The sequence below is a fragment of the Panthera onca genome, chromosome E2 (genome assembly GCF_046562875.1).
Source record: "Panthera onca isolate mPanOnc1 chromosome E2, mPanOnc1 haplotype 2, whole genome shotgun sequence".
NCBI classification, from domain to species: Eukaryota; Metazoa; Chordata; class Mammalia; order Carnivora; family Felidae; genus Panthera; species Panthera onca.
The window spans coordinates 11789905-11801527 of record NC_138353.1 but is presented as its reverse complement, the minus strand read 5'-3'; the positions used below and the strand labels follow the sequence as shown (position 1 = coordinate 11801527).

The following is an 11623-nucleotide window of genomic DNA, read 5'->3' as shown; positions in this document are numbered from 1 at the left end:
CGCTGACATCACCGGCCCCTCCCCTCCCCGAATCACCTCGACATTCAGAAACCACCAGATCATCACCTCCTTGTTTTGGGGAGACACATGTCAAATTCAAGGAGGCCATGTGCTCCACGGGAGACAGGGCTGCCACCGGGGTTGGTGGCCTTTTCTGGGGAGGAGAAAAGAGAAACTGAGGGTGATAGGGCTGAAAGGGATCTGGAGCCCCAGGAATTATCAGTGGCAGGAAATGCCTCCCTGGGGCCTTGGAAACACCCACTGCTGGCTTTGCTGGTTCCAAAGTGAGCACATCTGGCACGAGCCTCAACTGTAATGGGAACACACACACACACACACACACTCACACACATACCCAACAAGCCCTCACCCACTCCCCTGAAGAGTGGATCCCAGATCCTCTCCCCAGAAAACACACCCATGCACACATTTGCATCTAATTTCAGGTAATCATGGGCTACTCTAAGGACCGACTGCAGAGGCCGGGTGAAGACTAGATTATAAATTAGTAAAGATCTTCTTTGAAGAGAGTTTGGCAATACAGATCAAAAGCTGTGAAACAGGTATGCCTTTTGCCCTAGTGGTTCCACTTTTTATAATTATTCCTAATGAAATTATCATCACCGTGTGCAAAGAAATTAGCTATAAAGATATCTGGTGCCACACAGCTTATAAAAGGGTAAACTGGAAAGGGTCTTGATTTACAATGAAGACTGTATTTTTTTTAATGTTTATTTATTTATTTTTGAGAGAGACAGTGTGCATGCAAGTGGGGGAGGGGCCGAGAGAGAGGGAGACACAGAATCCGAAGCAGGCTCCGGGCTCCGAGCTGTCAGCACAGAGCCCGACGCGGGGCTCGAACTCACAAACCGTGAGATCACGGCCTGAGCCGAAGTCGGACGCTTAACCGACTGAGCCACCCAGGCGCCCCGTACATTCTTTTCAACCATTCATGGAACATATACCAAGATAAGCCATATCCTGGGCCATAAAACAGAACTCAACAAACTTTTTAAAAAATGGAAATCATACAGTGTGACCACAATAGACTCAAACTGGAAATAACTAACAGAAAGATAATAGCAGACTCTCCAAACATTTGGAGACTGAACAGCACATTATAAATAAGCCACGGGTCAAAGAGGGAGTCTCGGAGAAAAACAAGAAATACGTTGAACTGCATGAGAATGAAAATACTGCACGTCAAAGTTGTGGGAGCAGTGCTGAGAGGGAAACTGATGGCACCAAAAGGCCGACTTTAGGCAAGAGGGAAAGTCTTCAACAATCTAAGTTCCCGCCTCAAGAAATTAGAAAAAGAATAAATTAGGGCGCCTGGGTGGCTCAGTCGGTTAAGCGGCCGACTTCGGCTCAGGTCATGATCTCGCGGTCCGTGAGTTCGAGCTCCGCATCGGGCTCTGGGCTGACAGCTCAGAGCCTGGAGCCTGTTTCAGATTCTGTGTCTCCCTCTCTCTGACCCTCCCCTGTTCATGCTCTGTCTCTCTCTGTCTCAAAAATAAATAAAAACGTTTAAAAAAAAATTTAAGGGGCGCCTGGGTGGCGCAGTCGGTTAAGCGTCCGACTTCAGCCAGGTCACGATCTCGCGGTCCGTGAGTTCGAGCCCCGCGTCAGGCTCTGGGCTGATGGCTCGGAGCCTGGAGCCTGTTTCTGATTCTGTGTCTCCCTCTCTCTCTGCCCCTCCCCCGTTCATGCTCTGTCTCTCTCTGTCCCAAAAATAAATAAAAAACGTTGAAAAAAAAAAAAATTTTTAATAAAAAAAAAAAAATAAAAAAAAATTTAAAAAGAAAAAGAATAAATTAAACCCAAATCAAGAAGAAGAAAGAAAATAATAAAGAGCACAAATCAATGAAACTGAACCACAGAGAAGGTCACTGAAACAAAAAGCTGGTCCTATCAAATGATCAATAAAATTGATTAACCTCTACCATTACTAAGAAAATAAAGAGGGAACCTTCGGATTACCAATTTATCAATGTTGGGGAAGAAACAGTAAACATCATTAGGCCCTGCTACCAACAGTGGGGTGATAAGGGAACAGGACAAACAGGCCTACACCCATAAATTTAACCATGTAGAGAAAATGAACCAGTTCCTTGAAGATCACAAAGTACCATCACTAACCCAATGTGAAACAGATTATTTGAATAGCCCTATAACAGTTAAGGAAGTGGATTTTATAATTAAAAAAAAAAACTTTTTAAATGTCTCTTTATTTTTGAGAGAGAGAGAGAGAGAGAGAGAGAGAGAGACAGACAGACAGCATGAGCAGGGGAGGCGCAGAGAGTGAGGGAGACCCAGAATCCAAAGCAGGCTCCAGGCTCTGAGCTGTCAACACAGAGCCCAATGCGGGGCTCGAACTCATAAACCATGAGATCATAACCTGAGCCAAAGCCAGACACTTAACCGACTGAGTCACCCAGGTGTCCCTGATTTTGTAATTTAAAATCCAGGAAGGGGCGCCTGGGTGGCGCAGTCGGTTAAGCGTCCGACTTCAGCCAGGTCACGATCTCGCGGTCTGTGAGTTCGAGCCCCGCGTCAGGCTCTGGGCTGATGGCTCGGAGCCTGGAGCCTGTTTCCGATTCTGTGTCTCCCTCTCTCTCTGCCCCTCCCCCGTTCATGCTCTGTCTCTCTCTGTCCCAAAAATAAATAAAAAAAAAAAACGTTGAAAAAAAAAATTTAAAAAAAAAAAAATAAAATCCAGGAAAAAAGAAATCTCCAGGCCCAGAGGCTTTTGCATGAGGGTTCTACCAACTCTTTAAAGAATCAGCACCAATTTTATGCAATCTCTTCCAGAATATAGAAAAAGGAGAAATACTTCTGTATCCATTTTACGAGGCCAATATTACCCTGTTACCAAAACCAAACAAAGACAGTACAAAGAAAGGAAGTTACAGACCATATCTCCACAGGAATACAGACACAAGAATTCTTAACAAAATAGTCGCAAATAGACTTTAGAAATACGTAGAAAGAGTTGTACCCCAGCACCAAGTGGGGTTTATTCCAGGGATCCGAGACGGGTTTCATATTTGAAAACCAACTGATGTCATCCACCATATTAACAGGCTAATAAAGAAAAAAAATCACATGGTCATATAAATTGATGCAGAAAGCATTTGAGAGGGGCGCCCAGGTGGCTCAGTGGGTTAAGTGTCCGACTTCAGCTCAAGTCACGATCTCATGGTTCGTGAGCTCAAGCCCCACGTTGGGCTCTGTGCTGACAGCTCACAGATTCTGTGACTCCCTCTCTCTCTGCCCCTCCCCTGCTCGTGCTCTCTCTCTCTCTCTCTCTCTCTCTCTCCCTCCGTCCCTCTCAAAAATAAAGAAAAGGAAAAGAAAAGAGCATTTGAGAAAATTCAATATTTGTTCATGATTAAAACCCTCAGAAAACTAGGAATGGAGGGGAATTTCCTCAACTTGAAAAAGAGTACACACACACACACACACACACACACACACACACACACTACAGCTAACATTATATTTGATGGTAGAAGAATGAATTCTTTGCTCCTAAAATTAGAAACAAGTCAGGATGTCTGGGCTCACTACTCTTATTCAACAGAGTACTGAAAGTTCTAGCCAGTGAAATAGGCAAGAAAAGGCACACATATCAGCAAAGAAGGCATAAAACCGTCTCAGTCTGTGGGTGTCACAATGGTCTATGAAGAGAATCCTAAATGATATCCAAAAACCAAAACCAAAATATTCCTACAACCAACAAGTGAGTTCAGTAAGGTCTCCAGATACAAGATCAACACACAGAATTCAACTGCATTCCTATGTACCAGCAGCAAAAACATGCAAACAGAAATTTTAAATGCAACATAGCTTACACGTTTCCTTTACTCATTTATCCGTCAAAGGACACTGAGGTTTGTTTCCGTGTCTTGGGCACCGTAAATAACGCTGCAATGCACCTGGGAGGTGCCAGTATCTTTCTCGGTTCGTGTTTTTGTTTCCTTTGGATAAACACCCAGAAGTCGAGCAGGATATGTACAACACGAGCCTGGGATATCCTATGCCAGAAAGGAAGGAAGTGCTTTTGAAAAATGGGCATGTCACAAGGAAGATCAAAGAGGCTCTCACTGGCCACATCTGGAAGAATTTAAGCACCAAAATATTAAGTACAGTGATGAGTTTTAAACCACTGAAAGAGAAATTTATGAGCACATAGTGATGAGAGATAGACAGATGGTTGATAGATAATGGGCGGATGGATAATAGAAAGATGGGTGGATAGACAGTAGGTAGATGACAGAGTGATACCTAAGTAGATGATAGAGGGCATACAGGTAGATGGCAGATAATAGATGACAGATGCGAGAGAGAGAGAGAGAGAGAGAGAGAGAGAGAGAGAGAGAGAGAGAGAGAGGAAGGGAGGGAGGGAGGGAAGGCGGGAGGGAGGAAGTGTGGAAGAAGGAAAGGAGGAAAGGAAGAAAGAAAATAGAGGACAGGAACGAGAGGTGGAGGAGGGATCTTGCTTACGGAAGAATCCCATTTCTGGCTGCTCAATGCTGAGAGCGTTGGACTCAGGAAATCGTCATTTGCAAGACCTCCAAAGCAAGAACCATCAGTGGGCGCTCAGCCTCAGAGGAAGTTTTGGTGAGTAGGATACGGCCTTCATGTGTCTGTCCACACAATGCTTATTTATTCCAAGGGAGGAAAGAGAAAACAGTAACCATTTTGACTCGGTGGTCAAAATGACATCGCCCACGGTGGACAGATGGGACACTGTGCCCCGTCCCCAGATGCCACGCCCCCAAGAAGGACACAACCTCGCACATGCAGTATGCTGGCCAGGAGTGCCTAATTACGAGGAAACATCAGACAAACACAAAATGAGAAATGTTCTCTTTTGTAAAGGGGGAGGTATAGTCCTTAAAAAAGTCACTGTTGTTGAAGATAAAGAGAGGCTGTGGGAAAGTTCCAGGTTATAGGAGGCTAAAGAGACAGGACACAAAACAGCTCCTGACTACAGACTGGGTCCTGAACTGGATGGGGGGGGGGGGGGGAATATGTTATAAAGGACTTTTTATCGCAGTGACTGAGAGTTGGAACATGGATTGGCAATTTGCTAAAAGCAGTGCATCACTGTGTATTCACGAAGTGCACAGTCGTTTATGTAAGAGCGTCCCTGTTCTTAGGGAATGCACCCTCCAGGTATCTGGGGGTAGAGAGTCGTGATGTTTGTGTCTTACTCTCACATGGGGGCTGGGGATGGGGAGAGACAGAGAGCACAGAATGATAAAGAGTCAATAGTGACAATAGACGAATCTGGCTAAGGGGGATGTGATGGTTCTTTGTACCCCTTTGACGATTTTTGCCACAATCTGAAATCTGAAATTATTCCAAAAGAAAGTCTTTAAAAATTCCGTGCCAGAAAAGACCAAAGCGCCTTCAGAACAAGGCTTCTCCCTACACTCTCCACAGCCGTGCCTGGGAGTGTTCACTTCCCACATCCCTGACACCACTAAGTGGCATCACACTTTTAAAAAACGTAACAGGGGCGCCTGGGTGGCTCGGTCGGTTGAGCGTCCGACTTTGGCTCAAGTCATGAGCTCAAAGTTCATGAGTTTGAGCCCCACGTTGGGTTCTCTGCTGACAATGCAGAGCCTGCTTCAAATCCTTGGTCTCCCTTTCTCTCTCTCTGCCCCATTCATTCATTCATTCATTCATTCTCTCTCTCTCAAAAATAACCAAACATTTAAAAAGTAAAAATAAATGAAATAAAAGTAAGGATCTGGGTAACCTGGGTGGTGGCTGTTCCTCAGAACCACTTGTAGGAGATGAGATTCTGAGGGAGCCCCGGACAGACAGGCTGACGTCGTTCCCCTCGGTGGCCCAGGGAGGAATGGAGGCCACGGCCAGCTGGGCAGACACCTGCTTGCTGCAGGAGCCCGTGAAGCAGGCAGAGGGAGGAGGCAAGGGGCACTACCACGGGGGCCACTTGGCAGCATTCCAACACTGGAATTAGCCCCTTTTAGGTTCTCGCTCATGGGAGCTCAACAAGGGGAGAGGAAAGGGCAGGTGCAAAGGCCCTGAGGCAGGAGTGAGAGTGTTGGTTTAAGAGAACAGTAGAAAGATGGGTGTGGCTGGAGTTGAGTGAGTGAAAAGGAGAGAGGTAGGAGATAAGGTCAGAGGTAAGGCAGGCACACCACACAGGTGCTATTGGCATTTTTGGGAAGGGGAAGGAGAAGGAGGGGAAGAAGGGGAAGGAGAGGGAGGAGGAGAATTATGTACAGGTATATAAAATATATAAATGTATATATAAAAATCATATGTATATGATTATTATTATTATGATTATTAACAGTTATTTGTCCTGTGGGGCTCTCCTAGGCATTGCAAGTAGTTTAGCAAGTCTGACCCTCCACTACCCTAGAAGGTCCCTCTAGGCTTTGAGACGAGAACATCCCCACATTGCCAATTACCCCACACACTGCCCCCCACTAGGGGGCAGTATTGGCCGTGGTTGGGACCAATTCACGGCCGCTCTCGTAGGCCATTTTAAGGATTGTGTTCTTGAGAGTGTTCCGGAACCACTGGAGGCTTTGGGGCGAAGGGATGACGTTAAATGATCATTCTGGCTGCACAGCGAATGGGTTTTGCAGTCCAAGGACACAGTGGCCACACTGCTCAGCTCGGAGGAGCGGGCTGCGATGCGCATACAGGTAACACCCGCAGGGTCCCCGCTACACGCACAGTGACACGCGGCAAACCCGGGGCAAAGCAGAAGCAAGGCGGTCCGGAGGTGGCCGCAACAGTCCAGGCGCGAGAGGGCGCTGACTTGAACCGAAGTGGTTGCAATAACGAAACCGACAAATGGGGACATTGGCCATCCTGAAGCCGAGAGTATTTGCTGGCGGATCAGATCGGGGGGCGCAAGCGAGGAGGCTCTGGCTTCAGGGGCAGGAGCACCTGAACCAACGGGGGTGCCATTCCCTACGATGTGAAGGCGTGGGGCGGGGCGCACAGGGCCGGGGAAGAAAATCAGGAAACGTGAGCACGTAGCTGTTACCCGCACGCCGGAGCCATTCCAGAAGTTCCGTCCGCAGGGACCCTCTAAGGGACCAGCCATGTTTTCCTGAGGCCCCCGTGGTGTTTCTGCCTCCTCCCAGGTGGAGTCTAGACCTAGAGGAAAAGCAGGAGCGTCTGAGAAGCGCCCACACACACCGCTGCAGGGTCCTTGGTTTCTCATCACCCCCAAAGAGAGCCCATCAGTCCTGTCCCTCTGTGTCCCGCCCCCCGTTCAGCCCAGACTGCCCCGTCAGGGACAGAAGTGCCCCCAGGGTCTTGGAGGTGAGCCTGGGAAGAGGGCCCGAGGCTTAGGGCGGGGTCCACCGGCACCAGGCTGGGGTCTCACCAATTCCGCAGGTTTCTCCAGACGCTGCAGTGACCCAGCTACCCGGCCAGAAAGAACAGCCCGGCCCTGCTTTTGTCGATGAGGAGCGTGGTGGCCTTGGGCCCCTCGGCAGGGGCGGGGGCAGCCTCCATGTGCCCCGGAGGTCCTCCGTGCCACCCGAGGTGCCTGGCACACAGCGTTGGCCCCAAGTGGAGTCACGGGCTACGGACCCGAGCCTGGGCTCCGGGCTAGTTTTTGCTAGGCACCTGCAGCCTGGTATGAAGGTGTTGACATCAGCCTCCAAGGCCACGGATGGGAGTTTAGCGGAACAAGCGATAGAGAACAAGAGGAAAAGTAAAGGCGGCTTCTTCTCCGCCTCAGATTCTGCCTGGCAGGCAGTTTCCAAAGGCCAGCTGGGGTCCAAAGGCCTAGGGGTGGACGAGGAAGCCACAAGGACACTCAAGTCACCTCGATGCTTGGTTTCTGACGCCGGCGGGCTGCTTGGCAAATGGATGGACGGGCAGAGAGGGTCAACAAAGACATGTCACCGGGTCAGCATGGGAGAAAACAAAGTGTGAAAAACAGTGGTCTAGAATTTTTATGTTTTTGTTTGATTGTTTGTTGTTTTTTTTTTATTTTTGAGAGAGAGTACAAGTGAGGGAGGGGCAGAGTGAGGGGGAGAGAGAGAGAATCCCAAAGTGGGGCCCAAGCTCACCCGATAAGGGGCTCGAACTCACAAACCGTGAGACTATGACCTGAGCCTAAGTCAGCTGCTTAACCAACTGAGCTCCCCGGGCGCCCCAGCCGAATTTTTAAATGACAGCAGCTAGCGCTGGCAAGGGCGAGTGCACGCCAGTGCAAGCTTTCTAAGCAGGATGTGTCAAAGGACATAAAAATGTGCCTTCTCTTTGACCTCACAATTCCTCTTGTATTTATCTTAAGACAATCATTAGTAATACATGAGGGTATTTACCTCGGGGCAAATCGTGCAAGTGTTGTTCATGGGATCGTTTGGTCTGGGATCAAAAAGACAGGTCAGAATTACCTAAGTCAAGAGACTAACAGTGCAACGGCTGGAGCACCAGCAGCCACTTTGAGCAACGAGGAGACCTATGGAAGGAGGCCATGCCTGGTACAATGAAAGACGTACACAGAAGGTGCTTGGATCTCTGGGGACCATGAAGCCGCAAGACCAGACTGTGATTTCTTTACCAGTTAGCTATCGCTGTGTCACAAACCCCCCCTAAAGCTTAGCGGCTTCAAGAGAGAGACACAGGTAGTACACAAGTTCTTTTGAGACCTGGGCTCAGGGTTAGCACTTTATTATTTCTACCTCATTCTGTTAACCAAAGCAAGTCAGGAGGCCAGCCCAGACTCAGGGAGGGGGGGCAGGAAAATGATTCTACCTCTTGATGGAAGAAGCTGTAAGTCATGGTACAGGGGGTGTGGATACAGCGAGTGGAGAAGTGGGGCCACTGCTGCCATGAAACTACCACAAATTACATTCCATGAGAGATAACTACATGCTCTATTAATAAAAGCACTGCTATTTTGAATTTCTGTTTCATGCCCCGGAACCAAATCCCTACTTGGTATAAAGAGCATGGCAGACAGAAGAGTATAAGCAAAGGCCCTGTGGTGGGAGGAGCATGAAAACTTCAAACAACCGAAGTAAGTGAGGTTGGGGGTGCCAGGGGCAAGAGGATCCAGTCAGGGAGCCACTTCCCACCAGCACCGCGTTTCCTCGTCCTCCTGTGGCCTACCCACACATCTGGTGACAGTCACTCTCTCCTGGGGCAGGTTCTGGCTCAGCCCACTTTGTCAGGCACATGCTGAGGGCTGGATTTGATTCCGTGGGCATTAAGGATGAAGACAGGGTCGCGAGCTTTCAGAATTCCCATCTACCCTGTCTCTCTGAAAGCTTCGCGAGAGCAGGTAGGAACAGGGGCACGGGAGACTTACCCTGGGGCTTCTTTTTAAAAAAAATTTTTTTTTTAATGTTGATTTAATTTTGAGAGAGAGAGAAAGAGGCAGAGAGAGAGAGGGAGACACAGAATCGGAAGCAAGCTCCAGGCTCCGAGCTGTCAGCACAGAGCCCGACGCGGGGCTCGAACCCACGAACCGTGAGATGGTGACCTGAGCCGAAGTTGGACGCTCAACCGACTGAGCCACCCAGGCGCCCCTACAATGCGCATCTTTATGTTCCTTTGGGCTGCGAGAACATTCCTGTGGGAGTATATACCCGAGAGGATAATTGCTGGGTCCTGGGGGCTGCACATGCTTGGTCTGCCCAAGTCATACCACGTTGTCCTACAGAATCGCTGTTGCCGTCCACATTCCCGCCAACGCTGTCTGAGGCTCCCCCGACTCTGTCCCCACGGACACTTGGCATCATCCAGCCCGCTCGCTTTTCCAGGCTGACAGGTGTCCAATAACATCCTGCTGTCTTGAGCTTCACTTGCCTGAGACGTTCTGACTTGGAGCATCTCTTCACGTGCTTGTTGGCATCTGGGCGTCCTTTTTGTTCGACGGCAGAAAACTCCAAGTGGTGACTATCAGGGTGGCGCTGGCCTTCGGGATCACGACTCCAAGCCGAAATGTCTGAGTCTGCAAAGGACAAAAGCAGAACCAGCGCCTGGCCCCAGGGAGCGGGGCCTGAAGTTCAGCCGCGTGTGCGAGATGAAGATAACCCCTCCCCGCATCTCCGCTTCGCCAAGTGAACCCAGAAGCCCAAAGACAAGAGGCCCGGGCAGCCAGGAAGAGGGCCGGGAGGCCAGGAAGAGCCCTCAATTCTGGATGGCGGCACACTGACCCGATCGACGGCTTTTGCTGTGAACATCTGTGCGCTGGTCCTCACTGTAGTCCCAGACGGTATCTGTCCGCTCATTCCGCCGGTCAACTCACATACACTGGGCAGCTACCACGGGCCGGGCGCTGTTCCAGGTACTGCGGCCACGACGGCAGACAAAGCAGACAAGGCCCTGCTCCCAGGGCGCTGACGCTCCAATGGGGCTCCATTCACACCGCCCAGGATGTGCATTCTAAGCAGAAGATGGCAGGACCGGGACAGGCTGAAAAGGAGCTGCCTCGAGTTCCCCTGACTTCCTGCAGTGACCCCTTCAAGCTCTCACTCTTCATATATCTTCTGAGGGTGATAAAGAGAAGGGGGGCTGGAGTAAACAGGGGTCCTTGGACCGGCCAGTGGGCCCCTTCCTCATGCCCCTGGGAGCCCCCGGGTCCTCCGGCCCAGCATCAGCCTCCCGTGCAGGACAGAGGAGAGGAAGGTACAGAGGTTCATCTACAGAGACACTTCCACAGCTTTCAAGCTCCCTCCCCTGGATGCCGCACCCCTCCCCAAGCCCCGCTGTGCACCTGCTGACCCTGTCGGCAATAATCGGCACCGGACTTACCTTCTCAGGTGAGAAAACACAGCGGCCCTGAGCCAGAGGGGAAGTCAGAGGAGAGAGGATTTTAATTCTGCCCAGGGGAAGGGGGTGCAGAATACGGGGCTTCCCGCGACAAGGGGCTAAAATCCCAAATCTCTGCTCTAGTGTTGAAGGCCTCCGTGATATGACCCACACCCGCCTTTCCACCATTAATGTCCATCCTCCCACCGCCTCCCTGCCACACACACACACACACACACACACACACACACACACACACACAGGGAGCCCCATTCTCTTGTTCCTCACTCAACCTTACCACCTCCTTGCCCCAGATCTACATGCAACGAGGCGGGGGGGGGGGGGGGGGCGGCTGAAGATGGCGCTCGCTGACCCCCCACGGGAGAAGTTTTGAGCTTGGCATTCAAGGTCTCTACAAACAGGCCTCTGCCTCCCTTCTCACCACTAGCTTCCACACACCCAGAAAAGAATTCTGAGCTCTTGTCCCCCACATGCTACCCTTGCACGCCCTCCCAGCCAGCCATTCTGCCAGGCCCAGAGCGGTGGAGGGCTGGCCTGTGGAGCAGGGAAAGCTCTTTGGTTCCCCCCCACACCCAGACGAGTAAGCTCTAAAGCCTTCAGCTTGGCATTCAAGGCTTCTATGATCGGGTCTCTGCCGACCTGTCCGCCCTTAGTCTCCACCAGCATAAAGAGAACTCAGAAATGTGGTTCACCCATTTCTATCCTCATCCTGTCCAGGGATTCCCCCAGCCTCCCCGCGGAGATGAGAGCCCAGCCCTCGTTTCGGGAAAGGGAAGCCATGGCTACCTGGCCCCTCGTGAAGCCCAGGAAATAGCCCACGGTGGTGACCAGA

The 11623-nt window shown here is 50.4% G+C and overlaps 1 long non-coding RNA gene across 3 annotated transcripts in view; it reads right to left on the bottom strand.

The window, feature by feature from the left end:
- Positions 1-9541: 9541 nt before the first annotated feature.
- The window catches only part of LOC144614723 (uncharacterized), a 37721-nt gene continuing 35639 nt past the window's right edge, over positions 9542-11623 (bottom strand). For 2 of the 3 annotated variants that reach the window (XR_013552757.2, XR_013552759.2), the window contains exons 2-3: positions 10176-10508; positions 9542-9998 (exon numbers count right to left, since the gene is read on the bottom strand). This is a non-coding gene — a long non-coding RNA (uncharacterized LOC144614723). The remainder of the gene's footprint in view (positions 9999-10175; positions 10509-11623) is intronic. The other variant, XR_013552758.2, reaches the window with a different exon arrangement.